Source organism: Rana temporaria, chromosome 1 (genome assembly GCF_905171775.1).
Source record: "Rana temporaria chromosome 1, aRanTem1.1, whole genome shotgun sequence".
NCBI lineage: Eukaryota > Metazoa > Chordata > Amphibia > Anura > Ranidae > Rana > Rana temporaria.
In genome coordinates, this window is record NC_053489.1 from 443,169,174 (window position 1) to 443,196,958 (window position 27,785).

Genomic DNA, 27,785 nt, shown 5'->3' on the forward strand with positions numbered 1-27,785 from the left:
TCTACGCTGCTGTGCTATTGTGTTCTGACAGGAGGTACACCCCCCTGCCAGGACACAGTGATCAGCGCTCATAGCCATTGGCTGTCAGTGCTGATCGGATGCTGTTTGGATGCTGGTTTTCCAGCATGCCCCTTTGATAGTTGCTAATTGCAAGAGGGTACCCCCTGGTACATTGGGACTTTCAAGGCAACTCAATAGAACAATATAATATAGTAAGGTAAAAATGTAATTTTATTTATATACAAAATAAAAAAAGATCGGTGTATAGATCCCCATAGAACAACATTTCAAAATGTAAAATATGACTGAAAAGTGTAGCTAGAAGTAATGAAGATGATCTCTTGACACAATGTCCCACGCGTTTCAGGAACGGGTTAGAATCCTTTCTTCAGAGGCATTTTCATAGGAGAGATCATGGATTTGTAGCACTCTTTAATAAAATATAACAGACATTAAAAGAACATACATGGGGATACAAAAATGAGAATGATTTTAAAAAATGTATAAAAAGTTGACCTACCAACAAGATAGCCCGCACTTCACTTGTCATAAATATAATCAACAGCAAAAATTCTGTTGACACCTGAGTCGCAGTCGAGTGAAGCCGAGGCCTCAAATGCTCCTCACGAGGATCCCAAAGAAAAGAAACCCCAACTTGCAGCCAGCAGAAAAATAAACATCAAGGTCTAAAGCAGTGGTTCTCAACCTGGGGGTCGGGACCCCCTCGGGGGTCAAATAAAGATTTGCCAAGGGTCACCGAATCCTGGGCTGTTCCTGAAGACCGCACCGCTCTCCCAGCCTTTTTGCGGCCGCCCAGCAAGGCAATCCCTTGAGCCCGTGGCTGCCCAGCTGGACTGTTCCTGGAGCCTGCGGCCGCCCACTCAGCCTCTTCGCAGCCTTATTCAGTTCACGGCATGGCTGGGGGGGGCGGAGATTAGAGGTCAGCTGACTGCTGGGGAATGTGAAGTGGGAGGGGCTGCAGGAGACCCTATCTCCTGATTTCGGCACAGGTATCACTGCTACAAGACACCACGAAGTCGGAGACACAGTGAGTAACACTTAAGGAGCGCTAAAAGCCTGCGGATTAGGGGCACAAATTACTTTTCTTGGGTGCTGATAACCCACGCTACGAAAATTATTTTACTGTTAGGGGTCCCCACAACTGGGGGAATTTTATCAAGGGGTCACGGCACTAGAAGGTTGAGAACCACTGGTCTAAAGGCTTGGATTGCTGAGAAAAGCTGGCAGTGGTCAGAGAGGACAAGAGGGTTATTCCTAAAGAAGGATAGAAAATGCAATTGGGAGATGTAAATATACCTCAGAATATTTGCCAAGGATCCCCATCGCCCAGTATCATAGACATACATATGCCCCTTTGATAGATGCCAGCCATCAGACTGGCTTATGTTGGACAGTTAACTGTGCACACGGGCCGAAAGTTGCCCGGTTCTTGCGGAACCGACCCTTTTCACCCCAGATTTTCATCTTGTGTGTACCCGGCATAAGAATGTATGTCTCTATATGTAAGGACGGATAACAATTTTTAGTATTTTTATTGCATGCTTAATAAAATAAGGAAATATATGTAATAAAAACCAGGACACAATAATACAAATAATGCAGCTAAGGCTGCCCATTCAAATCTATGGGGGCGCATCGGCTGCGTCCCCACTTATCCCAATTTGACAGGCATGCAGGTGAGTTTTGACTGCATTTGAGAATTCTCACTTACATCCGCATTCCTAGCAGATTGAGACAACCGGCTGTGTCTATGGAGCCACTGCGTCCCCATAAACTTGAACTGGCAGCTCAAGTGGTATAAACTCACAACCCATTCACAGACTACATACGTGTATATATGCATGGGAGATAGGGACCTTACATTGTAAGCTCCTTGTAGGCAGGGACTGAGGTGAGTGTACAGCATGTAAATAAATGTAAACAATACATTATAAATACAGTAAATATACAATTGTATCTGTGTGTCTAACATGGGCAGGCATGCACTAATAACCTAACGTACTAAGATTATCTAAAGTAAACAGTAACAAAATATATTATCTAAAGCCATACAAAAGCTGCATGCTATTTCAAGTGCAATTGCTGACCTGACTGTGTATAGTAATGTAAAAGAGCAGGTTAGCACTGTTTACCTTTGCTATACCAATAAAAAAAAGTGATAAGTTGTCCATTGAAACACCTATGGTGGCCTGACACTGTTTGCTGATCCTATTTTAAGGCATGGAGAGACCACTATAAAATTCACACCAAAAACATTTGTAATATGTGAAATCTCAGTCATGGGTTGGCGATCTTTGGATAGTTTTTCTCTAACTGTAATTATTATTTAGCCTAATCTGATTTAATTAACTCTAGGGCTCTGGAAAGGTATTACACATATTACAAATCTACGGAAGCGCCACCTAGCAGCCAGTGTAAATATGCAACTAAGATACAACGGCGTAAGAGACTTACATCAGTCGTATCTAAGCAAAAATCCGGCGTATCTTGCCTTCTGGATACAGAAAAAAGATACGCCGGCGCATCCTAGAAGTTACGCGGCGTATGACTTTATTATATGAAAATCACACATCAATTTTATTTGGATTCAGGCTAACATTAGTAATACTCAGTGGAGGACCAGGTTGGGATTAAAAGTGGCCCCATATATAACGTACAGCATCTCAAGTTTGCCTATAAACAATTGTTTGATGAGCCTTGCAATGGCAAAAATTGTATATATTATTCTTACTATGTTACAATAATTTTATGTATTTTTCTAATTATGGTACCATGCTTGTATTTATTATTTTTTACTATGGTACCATAGTTTTGTCTTATTCTTACTAACTATGGTACCATACTTTTATGTATTATTCTTACTATGGTACCATACTTTTATGTATTATGCTCACTATGGTACAATAATTGTATGTATTATTCTTATTATTGCACAATAATTTTATGTATTATTCTTACTACTGTGTTTCCCCGAAAATAAGCCCGGGTCTTATATTAATTTTGGCAATCAAAAACACAGTAGGGCTTATTTTCGGGGTAGGGCTTACCATTTCACATGCTGTCTTCTTGCCCCCTCTCCCTGCCGGCCTGGCAGGAATCCCCAGTGTGAAGTGAATCAAACACGGTTGTAAACTCCAAGAATCCTTTCTATTACAGTACAATATCATGAAAAAGGTGTGTGTTTCTGCGTCACATACCTTCTTACAGCGCCACTCGGCGCTTCCATAGATGGCTGGAGCTCTCTCCCACGATCCAAGCATTGCAGAGGGAGGGGGGTCAGACATCCCCCACCGACAGGCAGGAAAATAAAACATCAGCTAAGCACCCCTCGGCACCTTCCATAGCCCGCTGCTATCCAGATTTGCAGAGGGAGGGGGGCCCGAGATCCCTGCTGACAAGCAGGAGAAGAAAACATCATCTGAGTGCCCCTCAGCGCTTCCATAGCCCGCCGCGAACCAGCATTGCAGAGAGAAGGGGCGGAGCTCCCCACGCTAACAAGCAGGAGAAGGAGATCAGCTGAGTGCTTCTCTGCACTTTCATAGCCTGCGTGCGATCCGAGCATTGCAGAGGGAGGGAGGGCGAGATCCCCTGCTGACAGGAAGGGGAAGAGGAGGAGATAAGCTGAACGCCGAGTGTCACTGTATACTGAACGTATTTGACTACAGATTAGATTACAGAAACACACACGCTAAGGCTTATTTTTCGGGGTAGGGCTTATATTGCAGCCCTCCTTGAACATTGGGGTAGGTCTTATTTTCGGGGTAGGTCTTACTTTCGGGGAAACACAGTAGGTACATTACTTTTATGTATTATTCTTATTAGGTACAATACTTTTATGTATTATTCTTACTAAGATACAATACATGTATTCTTACGTCAGGACTCAACTGCATAAAGTATATATATAATATTTGTTGACAGTAATATGGCACAATTTGGCAGTCTCTAATTAAATTGTATTACCTATATTAGAAAAAAATTGCAAGCCCTGTACAGTGGAGCTCAGACTGGAAGAGGGAAATGCAGCATAGGGAGCCAATCAATTGTGCTGTAGTGCATAGAGCATACTGATAGGAGAAGAGAGCAGAAAGTCAGGTAGATGAGCTCATTAGTCTACTTTTTCTTTCACTGTCCAGTCACAAGCTGTAAGTGATCTGTAAAGCCCCGTACACACGATCCGACTGACTGTTTCCATTGGAAATTCTGACCGTGTGTATGCCCCATCGGAGAAATACCATCAGTTCTTTTTTACTCCGATGTAATTCCGTCGGAATTCCGATGTGCTTTTGGTTGGGCAAAAGCCTGATCGTGTGTACGTGGCATAAGTGTTATCTGAAGCAGTGAAGAACTAGGTATCCTGCCTTACCAGACAGGGTTGTGCTATGTCATTGAGCTGTGTAAATTTTAGAACTGGATAGATCCTTTGGCAAGAGCTCCCATTTATGTATTGTATTTGTGTATTTGCTTTGCCTGGAATTTAGCTTTAAGTATGGCAATCTGTAGGAACCAATCAGAATTCGCTCCACTTGTGCCAGATTGATACCTGGACTGTAATGCCCCGTACACACCATCACTTTATGTGATGAAAAAAAACGACATTTTCTGTGAAGTAAAAAATGACGTTTTTGAAACTTTAATTTTCAAAGACGAAGTTGCCTACACACCATCGTTTTTCTCACAATGTTCTAGCAAAGCGAGGTTACGTTCACCACGTTTTTCCATTGAAGCTCGCTTCATAAGTAGCTTCTGGGCATGCGCGGGTGAAAAAACGTCGTTTTAAACGATGTTTTTTGCTACACACGGTCAATTTCTGTGAAGTAAAAAATTACGTTTTGAAAAACGACACATAAAATTGAAGCATGCTTCAATTTTTTTTTGTCGTTTTTTACAAGACATAAAACGACGTTTTCCCCCACACACGGTCATTTAAAGTGACGTTTTTAAAGACGTCATTTTTTTTCATCACATAAAGTGATGGTGTGTACGCGACATTACTGTCTGCCTTGCATTTCTGCACTTAAAGTTTAACTAAAGGCATTTTGTTTTTAAGTTTTGGATAGAGTAAAGTTGGATTAGAACACCTGTTATGTTCTATTGCTGTCTGTGTCCCTGTTTGTGAGACCCACCCTCTCTATTTTCTCCTGTTTACTATAATCATTAAAAGTGAACACCAGAACAGTAATAGAGATAAAATCTTTAAATGGGGACACTAGTTCTCGTGACCTTGGTGACATCCCGCCAATTTCCTTCGTTTGGAGGGGTTTACGCTCACTTCCTGTTTTGGTTATGGGACAACAAGTGAAAGGATATCCCCCCAATGGGACAAAGATGCCTAAAAAAAGTGGTTCAAAACCCTCCCTTACTCTATCCAAAATGAAAGTTTTACTCTTTGGTTACACTTGAAGGATCAGCACTTATGAATATCTACTCAAGACTGCATAAGACTAAAATCAAACTGATTATGAAATTCCAAGGAATTGGTAATGCTTATGCTGCAGTGGTTGATAAGAGGGTCATCTCTGTATAATACTTCAGTGGTACAGGCTATAAATGAACATACTCTGATTACCATGTTCAGGTTTTTACTGTTGTGAGTTGTTCTGACTTCGGTGTTGGTTGCATTGGTGGAAACCCAGCTAAGACACTAATGTGACACTAGAATAACAGCAGCTCTTTCTCTTTTCAGCCCCATCCTTTCCTATCTTCCTTGGATACCTCAAATTGAAAGGCCTCTGCAGCTTTTCTCTTCATTGTATCATTTTCTGTCACTACAAAAGCACTTGAGGCTCAATATAGCAAATTGAAGACCAGCAACAACAAGTGTCTCTCAATGAGAAACTATAAAAGCAATTGATTTGTTGCCTTTGAATAATAACAGTTTTATGTTGTGAAGACCTACGCATTCGTGAAATATCCCTCGGAAAGCACTTGACGTAGAATTGATTGAATAAGAATTCTGATTTCATTAAAAATTGTTTAATTAGAAATTGTTTTAAAATGAGTATCCCCCCCCCCCAAAAAAAAGTGCATCTATATATTTTTCCAACTTTCCTTGCAATGAGAGAGCAGATATTAAGGAGGTTGATTTACTAAAGACAAATAGACAGTTCACTTTGCAAGGGCATTAGCTCTTTGCAAGGGAATTATCCCTAGAGATTGGTGAATGAGGTGAAGCCCATCTGACTTCATCCATCCAATCATATGCAAGCAAAAAATTCCCATTACAATGTGCAACTTTCCTTGCAAAGTGAACAGCCTATTTTACTTTAGCAAATCAACCCCCTAGGTATTATGTCCAATTTCCCCATTGTTTTACCAACTAGACCATGGGTCAAACAACGGCCCTCCAGTTGTTCAGGAACTACAATTCCCATCATGCCCAGTATTGTCTGTGAATGTCATTGTGTTACAATGCCTCATGGGATGTATAGTTCTACAACAGCTGGAGGACCGTAGTTTGAGGATCCCTGAACTAGACTATACACAGTAGGATAAGAGCACGAAAAGCTTGTATTGAATTACCAATTGGTTATATCCACTCAGCGATTATGTGTTGAGCTTAGATTTGGAGAAGTAATTAGAATTAAAATGTGTTCAATATCTGGCAGTGATCTAATCATCTGCCATGATTAATAAAATGGAGTCGCACTCTCCTAGTTTGACTTAAGTCATGTTATATAATGGAGAATATAAGGAGTGGAATTACCATGAAATGGGACCATTCTAAACTCATGCATAGAGAACATGTGCAAGAACTGTGGCTAATTGCCCTGAAGCCTCGTACACACGACCGAGGAACTCGACGGGCGAAACACATCGTTTTCCTCGTCGAGTTCCTTGTTAGGCTGTCGAGGAACTCGACAAGGCAAGTTTCTCCATTCCCATCGAGGAAATAGAGAACATGCTCTCTTTTTGGCTCGTCGAGTTTCTCGACAGTTTCCTCGACGAAAATGTACACACGTCCGGTTTCCTTGGCAAAAAAATATCTCCCAGCAAGTTTCTTGCTGTTTTTTGCCGAGAAACTCGGTCGTGTGTACGAGGCCTAAGAGATACTAGAAGCTAGCAGGTGTCTCGGTCCGCTAGGCTTTGCCAATACCTGTAATATTACTTTAGCGTGGACTGGCCCCTAAAATCATGGTTAACTCGATTTTAATGTAAAAATGTAATTACCAGCAGTAGGTAAGATAAAAAGATACTGCTTTTGCTGCATCCTCATATTCGGCTGTCCCCTGAAGACTCATCCAGCCCCCAGATGCTTCTCCTGCTCTTTAAGTTTATATGGTTTTCAGTATTATTCAACCCACATTATGTGAGACCAAGGCACTAAGGACATACCTAGGGGTGAATAATAACACTGTCCTGGGTTTACACTACTGCTGTGCAATACGGTGCTCACCTGTCAATGCATGAGTGCCGTTCTGTACAAAAATAAAGACCACAATTGCTGGAGGAAAGAAGAGAAGGAAGAGGACCTCAAGACTGAAGGAAAGAGATGGAAAAAAAAGTTTATTTTATTTATGTGAAAGGAGCCGGAGTGGACAGGATGGGGATGAGCTCTGTGCCCAACCTTGAGTTGGGCTTTAGGTTGCTTGTAGGTTAAATATCAGAACATATTTTACTTTATGAGCTTTAGAAAATGTAATCAAAATTCCACCCCAGAACAATGTGTACAAGTATAACAACATTTTAATTGAACATATTTGACCTACTATTGACAGTCAGTGACTTGAAGCATGTCATTAATGTCTTAGAACAACTTGAGATTGGGATGGGTGGCATTTAAACAATGAAGTGCAGCACATCATTGGTTTGCTTTCGTTGATCTCAAGCTCGGGGCTAATAAGACTGCATTTCAGCTTGCCATCATTTGTTTGTCCTCGTTAATTTCACTAAATAATAAAATGACCAGATACTGTATACAGTATATACAACGTTCATAGGGCCCTCTGATCCCTCCTGTATTGAATTGTATTATAACTGTACTATCTGCCCTCATGTTGTAAAGCGATGCGCAAACTGTTGGCGCTTCATAAATCCTGTTCAATATTAATAATAATATAGTGTAACCTGTTTATATTAAATGATCAATGAATAGGCGGCACAGATCATTGCTTGCCAGTTAAGTAATGGTATTTCAGTTTACCATTTGATAAGAACTGAAACCGATTGGATTGAAAGTGACTAAACAACTTATTTTTTAGTCAAGAAAGGAGCATGTCAGAGTTGTCATGCGTGATATACGTAATATATCATTTATAATGATTTATTGAAACCCATATTATCACTTGTCAATAGAAGAATGTTTCGTAATATACTGCAGTATATACTGTAGTTTAATTAATCCTGAAACAACCTTTGGTTTGTGTTTTGCATGAGCATATATTGTTATAGATCTGTGTGTTCAGAATGTTCCAAGACGCAGCTATAATAAATAAAGTGTTAGTTTTTCTGGCTGCATACATTTCCAAGTTCTTGATGATTGTGATGCTAAAATACTACTTTTAGTGCCTGTAGCAAAATGCATGTAAACCATATTATTGTGGCATGTGCTCAACAAATGCTTAAAAGTTGTATACTTCTTTGGAAAATGCGTCTGTGAAAATACTTTATACATTTGTTGATAGGACTATCCAAAAATGGTGAACAGCGGAACCTCGGATTGCGAGTAACGCATTTATCAAGCGTTTCGCAATACGAGCACTGTATTTTTAAAAATCCTGCGAGTGTTGTCGAGCAAAACGAGCAGGATTCCAGCCACATCGGTGTGTAGTACCGCGTTTGGCCTGAGGTGGGGGGGCGCCATAGCCGAGCGGAGCCGTTCGGGAAATGCTCGGCAAACTTTGAAAAATACTCAGTTCCTGAGCCTTTCCAAGGTTTTCTGAGTTCAGCCGAGCTTTCCTCTGGCCTTTCCGATTGTTTCCGAGGCTCTCCGGCACCACCCCCCCCACATCTTGCCACATGTGGTATTGCATGCCATTAAAGTCAATGCGGAACAAATTATTTTCATTTATATTGACTTCTATGGGGAAACTCGCTTTGATATGCAAGTACTTTGGATTACGAGCATTCTCCTGGAACGGATTGTGCTCGTAATCCGAGGTTCCCCTGTACTTGCAGTGGTATAATTACCAGTAGAGTGTGGTACCAGTGCATTGCAGGTAGCATGATAGAATTGCAACTGGTGTAATCGTGTCCATTCTAGAGGACCTATTTTGGGGTCACCAGAGTTTTATATTATAGCACATTATATTAAGAACCTGGAATTCCAGAATGATGCCACTAATGACAGTTGGCTTCCTTTAAGTCTTTATTAAGAATCTTATTAAAGATAGGAAGAATCTAAATGATCTTTCTATTCAACTCGCTGGGGTTGGTTTACTAAAACTGGAGAGAGCAGCTTCCAGGTTTTATTGACAAAGCTTCATTAACCTCCCTGGCGGTATGATTCTTTCAGAAAAAACATGCTGAAAGCGGTACCATTATTTGCAAGGAAATTTGGCGTTTTATACTGTAGGCCTGTAATTTTTAGAAATAACTCACTTAAATCTGACCAAACAAGCTTCTAATAGGCATCCCGGGTATGACATTTTTTTAAAAACAAAATTATAAATTATAATATAATAAATAATTATAAATAATTATAACAAATAATAATATAATTATAATAACAATTATTCAATAATGTAATCAAATCAAAATCACTGAAATTTGCTCAGTTCCAGAATTGTCGCTGTCATTATTTTTTTTTTTTTATGACGAATTTCCCCACAAATCGCTATCGCACAATTCTGCAAGTGATTATAATTTATTATCGCTGTTTTTTAGCTGATCTAAAACTATTTTTGACATAAAGGGACACTTTTGGTTGCTATGGACAATCTACAGTTTGCAGGGAGAAAGAAACGTTTTTATTATATAAAATGACATGCATGACACAGGACAGACCACTAGGGACAAGGGGGGTGTGTTTTTTTTACATACAGTACTGTAATCTATAAGATTACAGTATACTGTATGTAATGTGTTTGTTTACTTTTTTGAATTTGGCGCCGTTCTCCGTCCCTGTGCGTCGTAACGTCGCAGGGAACGGAGATCGGCGTCACACGGAGGCACTGTGTGAATCGAGCGAGGTCCCGCTCGCTCACACAGCACGGTGGCATCGCTGGATCCAGGGACAAGGTAAGTAAACCATGCCTGTGGATCTAGCGAGGCAAGCCCGAGTCTGACTCGGGGTTACCGCTAGCAGCAGGAAAATCTAACCCAGAGTCAGACTCGGGAATACCGCCAGGCAGGTTAAACAAGCTGAAGTTAAAAGATGATTGGCTACCATGCACAGCTGCACCACATTTTGCACTCTCCAGTTTTAGTAAATCAACCCTAAAGCCTCGTACACACGACCGAGAAACTCGACGGGCGAAACACATCGTTTTGCTCGTCGAGTTCCTTGTTAGGCTGTCGAGGATCTCGGCGAGCCAAATTTTCCCATTCCCGTCGAGGAAAAAGAAGACAGCTCTCTTTTTGGCTCGACGAGATCCTCAACAGTTTGCTCGTCGAAAAGTATACACACGACCGGTTTCCTCGGCAAAAAAAAAAACAGCAAGTTTCTTGCTGGTTTTTGCCGAGAAACTCTGTCGTGTGTACGAGGCCTGAAACTTTTGTTTTTCAGATTATTTGTTTAGTTCAAATCAATATTATCTTTTGGTAAGTTATGGTATCCTGACCACTTTAAATGTCTTAAAATGTTACCAATACTCTGTATATGAGCCTGTTAGTGCATACGTGTACATTTATGCATGCTTTTTGTATGTAACTACAACCATGTGTCTTTTTATAAGAAAAAGTTAAACAGCACTGGTCCAAAAAGTGTGGTGTATTCTTTTATGTTTTCTAACAGAGGACTTTTTGTTTCCTTTCAGATTATTACCTGTAACTGATAGCCACTGCTTGGAAAAGGAAGCGTTCCTTAACAACCACTCAGGAGCAGCACCTGAAGAGTAAGTGATGTTGTTTACTATATAGACTGCTGTTTGAAATAATACAATATATTCTTTTTATAGCTAAATGTAGCTACACCAAATGCATTCCATTTACTAAATGATACATAAATCAAAAGTAAAGGCAAATATAGAAACACATTTTATTTAAGTGTTTATTAAAAATTATGTATTTTCATTTAGTGTAAAAAAAAAATGAGTGTTGCGTTTGCAGTGCGAGCAAAACATGCTTAGTTGCATTGCAGTCTAACATCTTCAGAGAACTGGAGGCTGAGTTATTTGGGCAGCCTACAGAAGGAGGAAGGCATCAATAGGAGCATGCTTTCTCAGGCCCCGTACACACGTCCGAGAAACTCGACGGGCTAAACACATCGTTTTGCTCGTCGAGTTCCTTGTGAAGCCGCCGAGGATCTCGGCGAGCCAAGTTTCCTCATTGACTAACGAGGAAATAGAGAACATGTTCTCCATTTGGCTCAACGAGTTCCTCGTCGGTTTCCTCGGCCAAAAGTGTACACACGACCGGGTTTCTCGGCAGAATACGGCTCCGATCGAGTTTCTGGCTGAATTCTGCCGAGAAACTCGGTCGTGTGTACGGGGCCTCAAAGTGTAATCAATAGGCAGCTGACACAGGAAGTGGTTGCATTGCTTCATCAAAAACAAATCAAAAATCAGTCAAATTCTATTGAACCGGCTGATGCCACTCGACATTTGGCCTGACTGCAGTACACAAGGGCCGAATGTCGGTCGAATTCTATTGAACCGGCTGATGCCGCCCGACATTTGGCCTGTGTGTACTAGGCTTAAAAAAAAAGTTTTTTAAGCCTAGTACACACGGGCCAAATGTCGGGTGGCATCAGCCGGTTCAATAGAATTTGACCGACATTCCGCCCTTGTGTACTGCAGTCAGTTTGGCTGGCTTCTGTTGAAGGGGCGTGACCAAAGAAGGTCTGCCTATCCGCTCCTGATCTCAACGCTCTCAAGCATTTACAGGTAAATACATGTGTAAATTATTTTAAATATGTATCATCTTATGCAATTTTTTTGTTTAAAAGAAGGGTCTGGTCTATTTAACCACTTCAATACCGGCCATTTTCACCCCGTTCCTGCCCAGGCCAATTTTTTTAGCTTTCAGCACTGTCACGCTTTGAAAGACAATTGCACGGTCATGCGACGTGGCTCCCAAACAAAATTTACGTCCTTTTTTCCCACAAATAGAGCTTTCTTTTGGTGGTATTTGATCATCTCTTCGGTTTTTATTTTTTGCGCTATAAACAAAAAAAGACTGACAATAATAAATATCCCAATTTTAAAAAAAAACTATTTTTTTTCTCAGTTTAGGCCGATACGTATTCTTCTACATATTTTTGTTTAAAAAAATTGCAATAAGCGTTTATTAATTGGTTTGGGTAAAAGTTATAGCACCTACAAAATAGGGGATAGATTTATGACATTTTTTTTTACTAGTAATAGCGGCGATCTGCGATTTTTGTCAGGACTGCGATATTGCGGCGGACAGATCAGACACTTTTGACACTATTTACGGGCCATTCACATTTATACAGTGAACAGTGCTATAAATATGTACTGATTACTGTATAAATGTGACTGGTAGGGAAGGGGTTAACACTAGGGGGCGACCAAGGGGTTAATGTGTTCCATAGGGAGTGATTCTTACTGTGGGGGGAGGGGACTGACTGGGGGAGGTGACCGATTTGTGTCCCTATGTTCAAGGGACATACCTTCGGTCTCTTCTCCCTGACATGAGGATGATCCCTGTGTTTACACACAGAGATCCAGGTCCCTGGCTCTGTGACGAGCAATCGCGGGTGCCCGGCGGACATTAAGGCCGTCGCGCACGCGCATCAGGGTCCCCAGTTATACGGCGAGCGCTCCACACTGCGAGAATCCCAGGACGTCATATGACGGCCGCCCTTTGGCTTGTTTTCCAAAGCCAAAGGGTTCCTGCGGCCTATAGATGACGGCCGCAGGAACCCTTTGGCTTTGGAAAACAATGTTCCTCAGTAAATCATACACGATGATATATGCCTATGGTGTGGCAGCATGGTCCCATTTGTGTGCTCTACCAGCAGCCACAATGAAGATACATTGTAATAATTGCTTTATATGCAGCTGGTGTTAATACACTAAACCATGTAATTAATATTTTATAGGATAGACCATTAAGTGTTGTTCTAAATTAAAATAAAATAATTCACTTATATTCTATGCATTCTACAAGGAAGCATCCAAAGTATTATACAGGCGTAAATACCTTTTCTTTTCTTTAAACTTCCTCTTCTGCCAGGGCATAAGTTAGATACCATACAAAAGAAGTTTTGTAAGTTGGCGTGAGAAGAGGAAATGGAACTGGAAGGATTTAATTTCTAAGTAGCAGGCTTGAGGGAAGGTAATTGCAAACTATTCAGTGTATTTGTCACTGATCTGCTTCTTAATAAGGCAGATCAACATTTCAGTATCATAGTAAGGTAAACGGGCAAGTAAGGTAACTGTTATCATCATAGGGCCAAACTGGGAGAAAAAGGCAAATTTAACATGTAAAATACACTCAATAATGCATAAGTTCAAACTTTGCCAAACTCGGTACAGCTATTTTTTTTAGCTGCTGTATGTTTAATGTGTTTGAACTGCAGTGAATTTTGCTATTTAATTACAGCCTAATATTAGCCATTTTATTTTTAATTTTGGATAGCGTTGAGTTTTTTGTCAGATTTTCATTTCTATCTGTGATCCCACTGGGAAGATTGGAGGATTTTCTCCCATTTCCTGTCCCTGTGACACCCATACATTAAATGAAAGGAGCTGTCATCATCATAGCAGACACAAGGCACATAGAGCAATACAAATATTGTCAGAGGTTATAACTAACCCTTCCTACTAAAAAATGTATTTTTATTTTTGTCTGATTGCCCATTGGAGACATTTTCCCCAACTTCAGGAAATCCTCACTGAAGCTACTGTATTCCGACAGCCAGCTGTCAGAAGTGGGTGCTGCAAAAGAGTGACTGTAGCTGATTGGCTTAAATCACTGTTTTGCTGAGAATTGTCTGCCTGGCTCCATTGATTTTTGCATCAATGTCAGGTGATCGGGCGCTATCAGGGCCACCCACTGCTCAAATTTCAACGGGTGAATCATTATATAGACACGTTAGTGCTGAGCAGTCTTGGTAAATACCACTCCAGCCCACAGTGCCATAAATTACCTCTGCCATAATGCCATTTCTATTTCTAGTCTTCAGCGGGGACATGCTCTAGACAGGTTTTGCATATTTGTACATTGTAATAGGATTGCAAAACCTTATTGAAGCAGGTCAAATTCAAATCAGAGTCGTCAACTGCAGGTCAATTTTTCCTGTCAGATTGGTGGTAAACTAAATCATCAACACAACCCTAAAGCCCATTGACACAGGAGTAAAAATAGTTGACAAGTGGTGCAGTAATGTGAAGACCATAAAGGAAAATGGAAAAAAAAAACCTGGACCCACAAGGCTATCATATTGTTATTGCTATCTTATCTTATTGCTGTTGATGTAGGTGATCTGGTTCCAGGGTAGGTGGCTTCTGCACCCCAGAGGATCCCAGCAGTCTCTTTGGCTCGTGGTGTAATGTAGCAAAAATAGAAATTGAAGTGCCACGCCACTACTAAAAGGTCCATATACAACATTTGATCCAATAAAGGTCATAAAGTCCAAACCCACTCTCTTCACCAGGGCTTGGGATTGAAACCCATATTGGAGTACTAGAAGTGAACTGGTATTTTTTTATGGTATTTCTTTCAGTATGATTTGTTAGCATAAGCCCTATGCTTGCAATCACACTTGAAGAAATACCATTACCAGTCCACTTCTGGTCCATTGAACGTATACGGTTTTCAATCAAGCCCTGATAATAGAGGCTGTCTTGGACCTCCAAAACACATTGGCCCGGATTCTCGTACGAGTTACGCCAGCGTATCTCCAGATACGCCGTCGCAACTCTGAGTCCGAGCCTTCGTATCTTGGCGCCTGATTCAAAGAATCAGATACGCCAAAATTTCACTAAGATACGACCTGCGTAAGTCTCTTACGCCGTCGTATCTTAACTGCATATTTACGCTGGCCGCTAGGGGCGTGTACGCTGATTTACGCCTAGAAATATGTAAATCAGCTAGATACGCCAATTCACAAACGTACGCCCGGCCGACGCAGTACAGATACGCCGTTTACGTTAGACTTTTCCCGGCATAACGTTACCCCTGCTATATGAGGCGTAGATGAGGCGTACCAATGTTAAGTATGGACGTCGGAACAGCGTAAAATTTTTCACGTTTTACGTTGTTTGCGTAAGTCATTTGCGAATAGGGCTGTGCGTCATTTACGTTTACGTCGAAAGCATTGGCTTCTTGCAGGTTAATTTGGAGCATGCGCACTGGGATACTTTCACGGACGGCGCATGCGCCGTTCGTAAAAAGCGTCATTTATGTGTGGTCACATAAAATTTACATAACTCACGCCCACATCTTCCACATTTGAATTAGGCGGGCTTACGCCGGCCTATTTACGCTACGCCGCCGCAACTTTGGTTTGAGAATACGGCACTTGCCTGTCAAAGTTGCGGAGACGTAACGTAAATAGGATATGTAACGCCCGCACAAAGATGCGCGCTTCTACGTGAATCCGGGCCATTGGCTGTTCTTTCAACTGTCCCTCTGACATTCTATTGGAATAAAGTCATATCTGGAGCTTTTAAAAGTGGTGTAGCTCCTCAATTTACATTCTTGGCATAAGGATGCTTCACATTGTCTTGGCAGAAATTGCATTGTAAAGTAGTCCTTTTTTCATTTCAACTTACTGCTGACATGACATGAAGCATCATGCCGTCAAAAAGTAACAAAATGAAGCTGGGAATGCAAAGATTACAAACACTGGGGTTTAACTTTTTTTATCACAGCTAGAAAGTGAGATGATTTGTGAAGTGAATAGGTGGTGGGTATGGAGGAGAAAACAACATCTTAAGGGAGTAAGGTCAAGTAGTGAAGTAATTTTGCAGTATGTAAGAAGAGACTGCTAACGTGTCAATAGATTGAGTGACATCATGTGTTGATGAGACGGCAGGCAGAGAGCTAAATGGATACCAGACTGATCACAACGGGGAAGCTGGTGGAAAGCTGTAATTAAACAGCTTACCTGTTGCAAAGTCAGCTAGCAGTGTAACTGCAGACCTAGCACAAGATAGGAGCAATTCACTGAATAAAATATATATTAACATGCAAACTAATCTACCACAACTAAGACTGCCCAGAGATAATCTGATCTTTATGCTTTTGATCCCTCAAAGGCAAAGAATTAAGATTAAACTGAAATACAAAAAAAAATCAAAAATACCCTATCCAACATCACATCAGCTAACTGATAAGAAAAGTTAATAAGATGACCGACCAAAAAATTTCATTTCAGTTTCTTGGCCTTACAGCCTTTCCATATAAGGCCTCGTACACACGACCAAGTTTCTCCGCAAAAACGGAGATATTTTTTTGCCAAGGAAACCGGTCGTGTGTACATTTTCGTCGAGGAAACTGTCGAGAAACTCGACGAGCCAAAAAGAGAGCATGTTCTCTATTTCCTTGACGGGAATGGAGAAAATTGGCTTGTCGAGTTCCTCGACAGCCTAACAAGGAACTCGACGAGGAAAACGATGTGTTTCGCCCGTCGAGTTCCTCGGTCGTGTGTACGAGGCCTGACAGCCCCAGTCCTCCTCCAGGCTGAATTCTAGCTAGCAAGTATGCATCTAGCCTTTGCACAGATAACAGTTTCCAGACAGTTTGCATGTGCAAAGCTCAGTATGGTCTTTCCTTAGTATGGCCTGGCAAGGCCAATAGTTGAAACTTGGAGGATTGGGGACTGTTGATGGAGACGATTGTTCAGCAATAGTCAGTCTGGATGGATAAAAAAGGATTTTTTTCGGCATCTGAAGTTTTTTAGGGCCCTTTCACACGTCCGCTTTTTCATCCATCCGTGTACAGATGAAAAAGGGACATACATTGGTCCCTATGAGATCACGGGTGTCAGATGAACATCCGCTGACACCCGATCTCGCCCGGTGTCCGCATTCCTCCGATTCTGCAGACAGAGGAAAACCCTATTTTTCCATTCGTCATCAGATCGGGTGAACACGGACAGACGGTCCGTGTTCATCCGATCCCCCCATAGAGGAGAGCGGAGAAAAGACAGGGCGGTCCCTGCACAGTGTGCGGGGACCGCCCTGTCATCCGCCGGCTCAGCGGGGATCAATGAAGCGATCCCCGATGAGCAAGCAGAGGTTCACGGGGCGGATCAGTGTCAAAGGGCCCTAACAATGTTTATGCTCACAGGGTGAGGTATGGGATAGCTGGTATTATTTATCATTTCATTTATTTCATCATTTTATTTAATCATAATTATTCGTCATTTCAGTACTTTTGATAACTTTAATTGGAATTGTGACTACCTTTCTTCCTATGGTCGCGTTTTATTTTTACATACATATTTTGACAGAAAAAGTTCATCCCTGCATTTTCCAGCATAAAACAGGTGTACCGTCATTTAGGGAACAAAATATTTAAATATAAAAAAAATGATGTGGTGACAGATAAGAACTAAGAAGTCCTTAAATCCTTTCAGACCATCCATGTGTTAATTTGGGTCCTCTGAATAGGTTCGCTTGGGAACCATTTGTGTGACTATAATGATTAGGCTGTCATGGTGAACACTTTGAAGATGGAATGCCAGTATAATGAACTTTGCCAATTTGTTACTGTAACAAATAATCCTTCTAACTTATTATAAAAATAATTAAAAAGGTTAAAGTTCTTATTTTTTTGCATTTGTAAAATTTGTAACCTTGGGAAGTGCTATTTTTACAATATACTTTTCCCTGAATGGCATGTAAGAATATACTTTTGTGCAATGTACTTTTCGTTTCAATGTTTTTATTGAAATTTTCACAATTAAAATAAATACAATCTTGAATACAAGAACGGGTACAGTATAAAATGTAAACAAAATCCAGAGTCGTCCAAACAATCAGTGGATATCTCTGCAGTGAACTGTATTGCGGGTGCGAATCTTTTTTAAGTGGAGTAATTAAGACATCTTCAGTCCTAGGAGGTATCCTCAAAGCTCATTTGAAGTTTCGGAGGTGGTCAGAATCTAATACTGTGTGTCAGTTATAGACAGTTAGAGATAGAGCCTCTACGCAATGTACTTTTATGCAAAGACAGAGTGGAGAGATAAAGCCTAACCCCTTCCAAATCAAAAATATTCAACACTTGTTTATCCATCATATGCCAGTAATGAAAATATTTCTGGGGATTGTTCACACCAGATGTGTTGAGACTGCATTAAGCAGCTTTGCTCTATAAGTCCGGTCCATACCACTGCACTGTGGTTGTATGCACTGAAAAAGTACAGCAGTTGATTTACTAAAACTTTGGAGTGCAAAATTTGGTGCAGTTGTGCATGGTAGCCAATAAGCTTCTAACTTCAGCTTGTTCAATTAAGCTTTGCCAAAAAAATAAAAAAATGGAACCTGATTGGGCTCTATGCAAAGCTGCACCATATTATGCACCCACAGTGTGCTGTACTTTTTCAGAGCAGCAGAGAAGCTTTACATACCACACTGCAACCAACAGACCTCAATGTTTGCACATAGGGGGCCAGATTCACATACATTTCCGCTACGCAGCGGCGGTGTAACGTAATCCATTTACGTTACACCGCTGCAAGTTTGCAGCGTAAGTGCCTGATTCACAAAGCACTTGACTGCAAACTTGCAGCGGTGTAACGTAAATGCGCTCGGCGCAAGCCCGCCCAATTCAAATGGGGCGGGCACCATTTAAATTAGGCACGTTCCAGCGCCGAGCGTACTGCGCATGCTCCGTCGGGTATATTACCCGACGTGCATTGCACTAAATGACGTTGCAAGGACGTCATTGGTTTCGGCGTTAACGTAAATGGCGTCCAGCGCCATTCACGGACGACTTACGCAAACGACGTGATTTTTTAAATTTCGACGCAGGAACGACGGCCATACTTTTTTTTTTCAATTCTTTATTTTATCACTGTTTTCCTTTTCTTTTTCCACATTACATGGTTAGTACTATAATGTTACATTTACAAACACATAAACAAAAAAAACCATTTCTGAATTCCGTGTATTAATGCAATTACTATTACCATCCTCTTCACTGCCTCGGAATTTCTGTATTTTACTGAGAACTTAACCACTTCCTGTTCCAAAATACTCCCCCCCTTCCCCCCTCCCTTCCCCCCCCAAAAAAAAAAAAAAAGGAAGGGGAAAACCCCCTCCCTGGGTCACTCCTGCTCACGGCCCTCCCCCTCCCCTCCTTTCTCATAGCTCTCCTTCTCTGTATCTTGCATAGGGAATCCATATCGATCTGTATTTCTCCTCTTGTTCTCTAATGCCCATGGTAAGCTTTTCCAATTTGTTAAATTTCGACGCGGGAACGACGGCCATACTTAACATGACTTAGAACAACTAGGGCTCAGCCCTAATTTTACGACGCGTCTCGACAGAAACGATGTAAAGTTAGAGCGACGGGTAACGCGGACGTTCGTGGATCGCCGTAACTAGTCATTTGCATATTCTACGCCGACCGCAATGGCCTCGCCACCTAGCGGCCGGCATAGAATTGCATCCTTAAGATCCGACAGTGTAAGTCAATTACACCTGTCGGATCTTAGGGCTAGCTATGCGTAACTGATTCTATGAATCAGCCGCATAGTTAGGACGGGCGGATCACAGAGATACGACAGGGTATCAGAAGATACGCCGTCGTATCTCTTTTGTGAATCTGGCCCATAGTTTGCACAAAAAAAAGCTCTTTAACTTCATTGGCACTGCTGGCTGCACACTGCACACCAGAGGCTGTTGGTGTGAACAGGCCCTAATAGCATTAGTTAAAACAAAGTTATACAATAAACAAGTCACAAGTGCATTTTTAAAGTGGTTGTAAACCTGTTACAACCACTTTTTCCTACAGGTAAGCCTAGATTTAGGCTTACCTGTAGGTGCTCGAAATATCTCCTAAACCTCCATGGTTTAAAAGATTTTCCAAATGAGACAAGCACCAATGTCTACGACGCATGCAACGGTGAAGGCACGCGTTAGAAACCTTTAGAAACGGCGAGCGTGCCGTTTCTAAAGGAGATTTGCCGTGACTGGCAGCGGGAGTGATGTCATTGCAGGTCCAGCCAATCACATCGCTGGAGTCGCAATACCCGGAAGGAAGATGGACGCTTCGTGGAAGACGGGACAGCGGTAACATAGTAGCCCATTATGCTTTACCTTTGCAGGGAAAGAAAGAGGAAGTAAAACCCATCAGGACCTGGATCTGAATCTAGGACCTCTGCTGTGTCTGACAGTAACTCTACTCTACTTGCTGAGCCACCTGAGATGCTGGGCAGCTCCCTGTCTGATTGCTTAGACAAGGTATCTTAAAACTATGGCCTTGCAGCTGTTGTGGAACTACACATCCCATGAGGAATTGTAAAATTCAGACATTCACAGACATGACTAGGCATGATGGGAATTGTAGTTCCTGAACAACTGCAGGCCATAGTTTGGAAACCCCTGGCTTAGACAACCTTGGCTTATGTCTTATTTCTCGTGAACTTTGAACTCTTTGCTCCTCCCATGAACTTCCTGATTTAAGCCACGTCTCTGCACCACCTGTTTGCCAGATTATTGTGCTCTCTCTAGCCAATATCTTGCCCTAGTCACTCCTTCTGCCATCCATATCTTCACTACCACTCGTTATTGACCTTTGGCTTGTTCCTCAACTACGCTTCTGTTTGATCCCAACCTGCAACCACTTGTTACCAGCCTCTGGCTTGCTTACTGACTAGGCTTCTGTTTTATCCCTACCTGCTACATCTGCTACTGAACTCCGGCTTGCTCACCTCCTGGTAGGGCGATCCTGAGGACCACAACCTGGTATTTACATGCAGCAAAACCCATCTCCACCATTAGAAAGTCTGGTGAACCCTTGTTAGTACTTAGACCCTGTGCCTCAGCTGAACTTGCGTCATCCGCCAGGGTGACTGCTTGTAAACTAATCCAGGTAGTCAGTGGGAGCTTTTCCACTGCTATAGCTACTGGTTTCAGAGACTAGCCCCTGACTGTGACAGACATGCTATAGCTGCCTTTCTCAACCTATTTGCCATGGAGAAACCCCTAAAATAATGTCTGGTGTCTGGGAACCCCAACTAAAATTATTAGATCAACAGCTCATGGTGCATTTTAGCATGATTAGTATGTTGTTCAGAGTTTTAAAGAAAAAAATAATGAATGAATGAACTAGGAACATTGTAGTACCCCCTTTTACTGGAGGTCCAATGTAGGCAGGAGATCGATCTGCTTTGACTCTCTTCTCAGGGAACCCTAGGTACCCTCTGGAGAAACCCAGGGCTCCACTAAACCCTGGTTGTGAAAGGCTGCTTTATATTACCCCTCTTTGTTCTTCCACTGACTGCTTTAAAAAAGGTTATGTAGGGATGTCAGAGGAGCTGGGCTAGCAGAAAGAGTAATTAAACACTCCAAGAGTAGAAGAGGGCTGTGACATGACAGGAGGGAGGGACTGTGCTAGCTAATTGACTAGTTTATTTTTCTAGCACGTTTAACCACTTGCTGTCTGCCATACATTTAGAAACGTCCTCAGACAGGAAGAGTGATATCTTGGTCATTGTTGCATTGTTGCAGCTGCAGCAATGATCGAGATATCATTTTTTAGGGCTGGTGATTCTCTACAAAGTAAAAGTAATACTAGCGACTAACGAGCTGCTGGACTACTTGTCAGGTGGCCCCATCCCCATCTAAAAGAAAGTACAATCATTTTTTTTTTAAAGCGCCTCTGTGCTCATGTGCAAATGCGAACGTGCGAATGCGCACACATATATGAACACTGATCGCATCACCCATGCGAGGTATTGCCATGAATGTCAGAGCAAGAGCAAAAATTGAGAGCAATAATTTTAGCTCCAGACCTCCTGTGTAACTCTAAACTGGTAACCTGTAAAGGCTTTTAAAGTGTTGCCTACGGAGATTTTTGGGTAATGTAATTTGGCTCCGTTCCATGGGCAGACGCAATTTTAAAGCAGGACATGTTTGGTATCTATTTACTCTGCGTAATATCCTCTTTTATATTTTACTAAACAATTGGGTATTATATTGTGTTTTTGTGCATTCAAATTCATTAAACTGTATTTTTTTTTAAACCGTTGCGCAAATACTGTGTGACATAAAAATATGCCACGCTACCCTTTTATTCTTTAAGGTCAATAGTAACACATCAAAATTCATATATGTGTTATGTGTTATGCATTTGAATTTCCTGAAACTTTTAATTGACGTCAGGCAACATTTGACCTGCTATTTAAGAAAATGTTTCAGAAGATATGGCAGTAATTAGAAGTACTTAGCAGATGTTAACTGCTTATATAAACAAGGATTTTTATTGGATGATAATGATTCTCAGTGGCCTGTTATCAAGTTCCAATACACATTCCTTTACTTAAGTTCCATTTCCTCCACATTTTATGTTGTTTACACACCTAAATCTACATATCTGTGTCTACATACACAGGTGATTTTGTGAAAGTTGTAAACACATGGATCTCCACAAGAGTTTAGTAAATTGGAAAAAAAACTTCAGTATTTAAGAGAGATTGAAAAATACATTTTCATAGGTCCAGAAGCTTAGCAATGTCAGAATATCATTCATAAGCAGAAGCAGAACTATAGTCAAAGCAATCTTCTAGGCCCAGTGACAAGGGGACAATTTTCAGGACTCCCTTGTGCACAGTCTTTATATGTAAAGTAATTAACTACCGTAATAATATATGTTCTTACGCTATGTGTCCCCTATGTACACCTAATTTTAATGTAAATGGTTTACTAATTACATTTGATCCAATGATTAATTCGATCCACTGCATGAAAAATGGCAACAACCCCATGCTGTTTTACAGCCTAATACTTCTAGTTTCAGGCTTGTCGTTGATGCTATTAATGAACCCATGAACATGGTTAGCTCTTGTTTGGATACTGTTGGCTTCATTGTATCAATTATATGTATCAATTATATGTATCAATTATATACTAGCATGGGACCCAATCATTTTTGGTTGCATCAGGCAGCAGTGGAGCAGGGTGCTGACAACTAGGGGCAAAGTCAGTTAATCAGAACTTCAGATGGCCTGATTTGCAGAGTTCTTAAACATTTACTATGCCTTTACCTTAGCAGTGATGTTCTTTCCCTTATAGGGGTTGGTTTACTAAAGGCAAATAGACGCTACTCTTTGCAAAGTGAAGCTTTACCTCATTTACTAAACTCTGGAGCAACTTTGCAAAGTGCACAATCTATTTTCCTTTAGTAAATCAACCTCATTATGTCTATGCAAACACAATTTTTTCTCAATGTACAACTTTTGCTGCACTTCCAGCTCTCACCAGCAGCAGCGGCTGGTTTATAATGGGCGCAGAAGCACTGCCCCCCTAGTTTGCATGCAGGGTGCCTGTCTCATAGCTTTCTATGAGTTTTTTTTCCCCTTCAAGCACACGAATAAAGCCCAAGGCTATAATTGACTTGAAAAAGGATGGCACCTACTTGTGACACTAGCGAATCAATATCGGTTTCCGGCCTCTCCTCTCAGCAAATCAGGACAGGAGGCGGATCTGAAGAAGACCGGGTTAGCCGGGAGGAGAAGCCAGGGTAGCCGTGGTGCCGTAACCCTGGAGGGGTGAGTGCGGACCTGGGGGGATGGGGGGTTTGTTTGTCGCCCGCCAAAAAGTTTAGGACCAGCTGCCACAATGAGTTTGGAAATGTATTTTATGGCTTGGTTCACACTGATGCGGTGCAAATTGATGTTCGATTTCACAGTGCAATGTGTGTTTTGTCAGGTGTGCATTTTATGTAATTTTTTTATTTTTTATCTTTACATTTTTTTATTTTATCCATTAAGGTTATACAACCAAAAAACAAAAACAGAAGGGACAAGGTTGTTGTAAATATAACATATCATTGTAATACAGAAAACTGTAATGGCCTAGCGTATAGATTTAGTTCGGGCCTTGCTGCCCTAGCCCAGCCTACCCCAGATGGGTTCAAACTGCAGGACTGGTAGGACACCACGATAAACAATGGAACAGCCTAAACTAACTTTAAGTAGAAAGATAATATCAGAAGGGGAAATCAAAAGATACAAAATAAACATAGGGAAAGGGTAGTTGAAATATTACTCTAAACCGGTATACTGCTTAATTGGATGTACAATGGTTTTCAAACACTCAAGTAGGTTTAAATTTTACAAACTTTTTGGTAAGTAGAGGCTCTAGGGTGGGATAACCAAGTTTTCCATTTTCTCCTAAAGGTGATGATAGAATGGTTGTTGTAAGCTAGCATTAATTCAAATTGTGCTTGGGAATTCAGTCTGTTTATGAAGCCTCGTACACACGACCGAGAAACTCGACAGAATCCATCAAGAAACTTGGTGGGAGAGCTTTTTTGCAGAGGAAAACGGTCGTGTGTACGTTTTTCATCGAGGAAACTGTCAAGGAACTCGACGAGAAAAAAGCTCTCTTTTTCCTCGACGGGAGTCTCAATTTCCTCGTCGTGTTCCTCGTCGGGCTGGTTTTCCACGAGAAACTCGAGTGTGTGTATGCTAAGAAACCCGCACATGCTCAGAATAAAGTATGAGACGGGAGTAAAAGTAGCATTTGTAATGGAGATAACACATTTTTCACGCTGTAACAGACTGAAAAGTGAAAATCATCTCTTACCAAACTTTTACTTAACACGCAGTAACATGAGATTAGCAAAAGCATACCCCAAGGGTTGTGCCAGTGGAATCGAACTTCCCCTGCCATTGTATGTGTTGTACGTCACCGTCACCGAGAACGAGGAGATTTTGTCTTGACCGTGTGTACTCAAAGCAAGCTTGTCGAGTTCCTCGACAAGCCTAACAAGGAACTCGTTGAGGAAAACGATGTGTCTTTTCCGACGAGTTCCTCGGTCGTGTGTATGAGACCTGACAGTAGATATATTGGGTGCTTCTGTAGATTTCGAGTTTATCAATTGTTAGTCTTGAGGCTATCAAAATATGGATCACAATCGTTCTATAAATGGTGGGGTATTTCTCGAGATCAATGCCTAATAAGGCTGAAGAAGGTGTAAGCGAAAGATTACCTGTAATGTCTGTTATGAAGGATGAGATTGAGTTCCAAAAGCTTCTCAAGGATTTGCAACTCCATAGAGTGTGTAGTAGATTCCCAGTTTGCTCATTACACCTCCAACAAATGTCAGATGAGGTTGGATAGATTTTGGATAGTTTATAAGGGGTTAGGTACCACCTGTTAGTTATTTGTATCCGAGTGTTCAATGCATGATGATGCTTTGTTGTTTGGAATGATTTTTTTCACTGTTCCCGGGAAAAAGATACGTTTAAGTCTTTCTCCCATTTCACCATATGAGCGTTTTTGTTGTCTAGCTGGGATAAAAGTATGTCATAAAAGAAGGAAATTCCCTTCTTAATACAGTCCTTTTGTTGGGTTAGATATTCCCAAATTATCGATGGTATTTCTATCTTATTATCTGGGTTGAAGTCCTTCAACTGCTTACACCTTCCCAGCTTACTCAAAATGACATTTTTATAGTTCAAGGGTAGATTAACGTGAAGTTGGTACCCCTGTTTGAACCAATTATCTACTGATAGCCGAATTCTACAATAATTAATAACTTCTGTAGGAAGACATAATTTGGATTTTTTTCTTAAATGTCTAGATTTAGATAGTATGTGTTTCCAAGCAAATAATGTGGCCGTAATACTTAGTAGATTGGGATTAACTACTTTGGGAAGTACAGCATTAGCTAATGCTAGAGCGTATAAGTCAGAGTTCTTAGTGGATTATTGTTCTATGTTCAACCATAGCTTGTCTTTCTGGGGGGAGAACCAGTACTTCATCTGATCTAAAATGGCTGCGTAATAGTAATTCCTGATATCTGGAAAATTCATTCCTCCATGAGATTTAATGGTGGTTAGAATTGAGAATGCAACCCTTGGTTTCTTTTTGTTACAGATAAATTGTTTGAGTTTTTAGTATTTAATTGCTTGAAGAATATAGCAGATATTGGGATAGGAAGGCATCTAAAATAGTATAGTATCTTTGGTAATGTTTGCATCTTAAATGCAGCTATTTTCCTGACCCATCATAGTTGATTTTTCTGTACTTTTATTAGGTCCTGGTAAATGTGATCTAAAAGGGGCGGGAAGTTAACGTCATATATTTTTGGTAGTTGTGATGCTAGTTGTATTCCTAAATAAGTTAACAAGGTATTATTCCAATTGAATCCATATTGTGTACTAATGTTATTTATTATTGAATTGGGTATATTCATTGGTAGGATTTAGCATTTATTTTGGTTAATCTTATAGTATGACACTTCCTTGAATTTTTCTAGTGTTGTAATTACTGATGGTAAGGCTAATTCAAGTTTGGACAATGTCAGTATAATGCTATTAGCAAATAGGCCGAATTTATGTTCGTCTTGACCAATTGTAATACCTTTGATATCTGGGGAAGAGCGTATATATTCCGCTAGGGGTTCTATCGCTAGGGAGAATATTAGTGGGGATAGATGGCATCCCTGTCTGGTGCCGTTGGTTAATGCAAAATTTCTGGAAAGCATGCCTGATGAGAAAACCTTTGCAGTGGGATGAGAGTATAATGCCATAATGGCAGAATGGATAAAACCTTGGAAGCCAAATTTAGATAAAGTTTGTGAAATATTTGCCCAGTGCATCCTATCCAATGCTTTTTCAGTGTCTAATGCTAGGAGAAGAGCGGGCATTCGGTCATTATGTATTCAATTGATAATATTTAACATTCTTCTAGTGCTATTGGGTGCTTGTCTACCTTTGACAAAACCTATTTGGTCGGGTTTAATTGATGAGGGGGTTATGTTAAATAATCTACCGTATTTATCGGCGTATACCGCGCACTATTTTGCCCTGAAAATCAGGGCAAAATCGTGGGTGCGCGATATACGCCGATACCCGCTTTCCCGCCACGAGTTTGAATACTGCGCCCGCATATAGCGAGCGCAGTACACTCGTGAATCTTCGGGCAGTCTCGGCGCCTCTCGTACTGACGTCCTGACGTCCTGAGCGTACAGGACGTCAGTGCGAGAGGCGCCCGAGCCTGCCCGAAGATTCACGAGTGTACTGCGCTCGCTATATGCGGGCGCAGTATTCAAAGTCGTGGCGGGAAACGAGCGGGAGGACGCCGCAGAAGGACGCCGGACCCGCCGAAGATGGACGCCGGACCCGCCGAAGATGGACACCGGACCCGCCGAAGATGGACACCGGACCCGCCGAAGATGGACACCGGACCCGCCGAAGATGGACGCCCGACCCGCCGAAGACGGACGCCGGACCCGCCGAAGAGGACACCCGAAGCCGCAGAAGGACGCCGGACCCGACGAGGCCGCAGATGGACGCCGCGCAAGACACCAAAACTGTAAGTACAAGAAAACAAAAAAACTTTTTTTCCCACAGGATTGGGGGCCACTTTGGGGGTGCGCGGTATACGCCAGAGCGCGTTATACCGCGATAAATACGGTATTTGCCAGTATTTTCGCATCAATTTTAAGATCAGAGTTTAGTAAAGATATGGATCTATAATTTAAGTGAGAAGTATGGTCCATACCTGATTTTGGTA

The 27,785-nt window shown here is 41.4% G+C and overlaps 1 protein-coding gene across 1 annotated transcript in view; it reads left to right on the forward strand.

Moving 5' to 3' along the window:
• Positions 1 to 27,785, forward strand: part of SHROOM3 (shroom family member 3) — a 272,583-nt gene that overhangs the window by 43,976 nt on the left and 200,822 nt on the right. Inside the window, exon 2 of the mRNA XM_040326816.1 lies at positions 10,938 to 11,015. The gene's annotated coding sequence lies outside the window, so the exon portion shown is untranslated. The remainder of the gene's footprint in view (positions 1 to 10,937; positions 11,016 to 27,785) is intronic.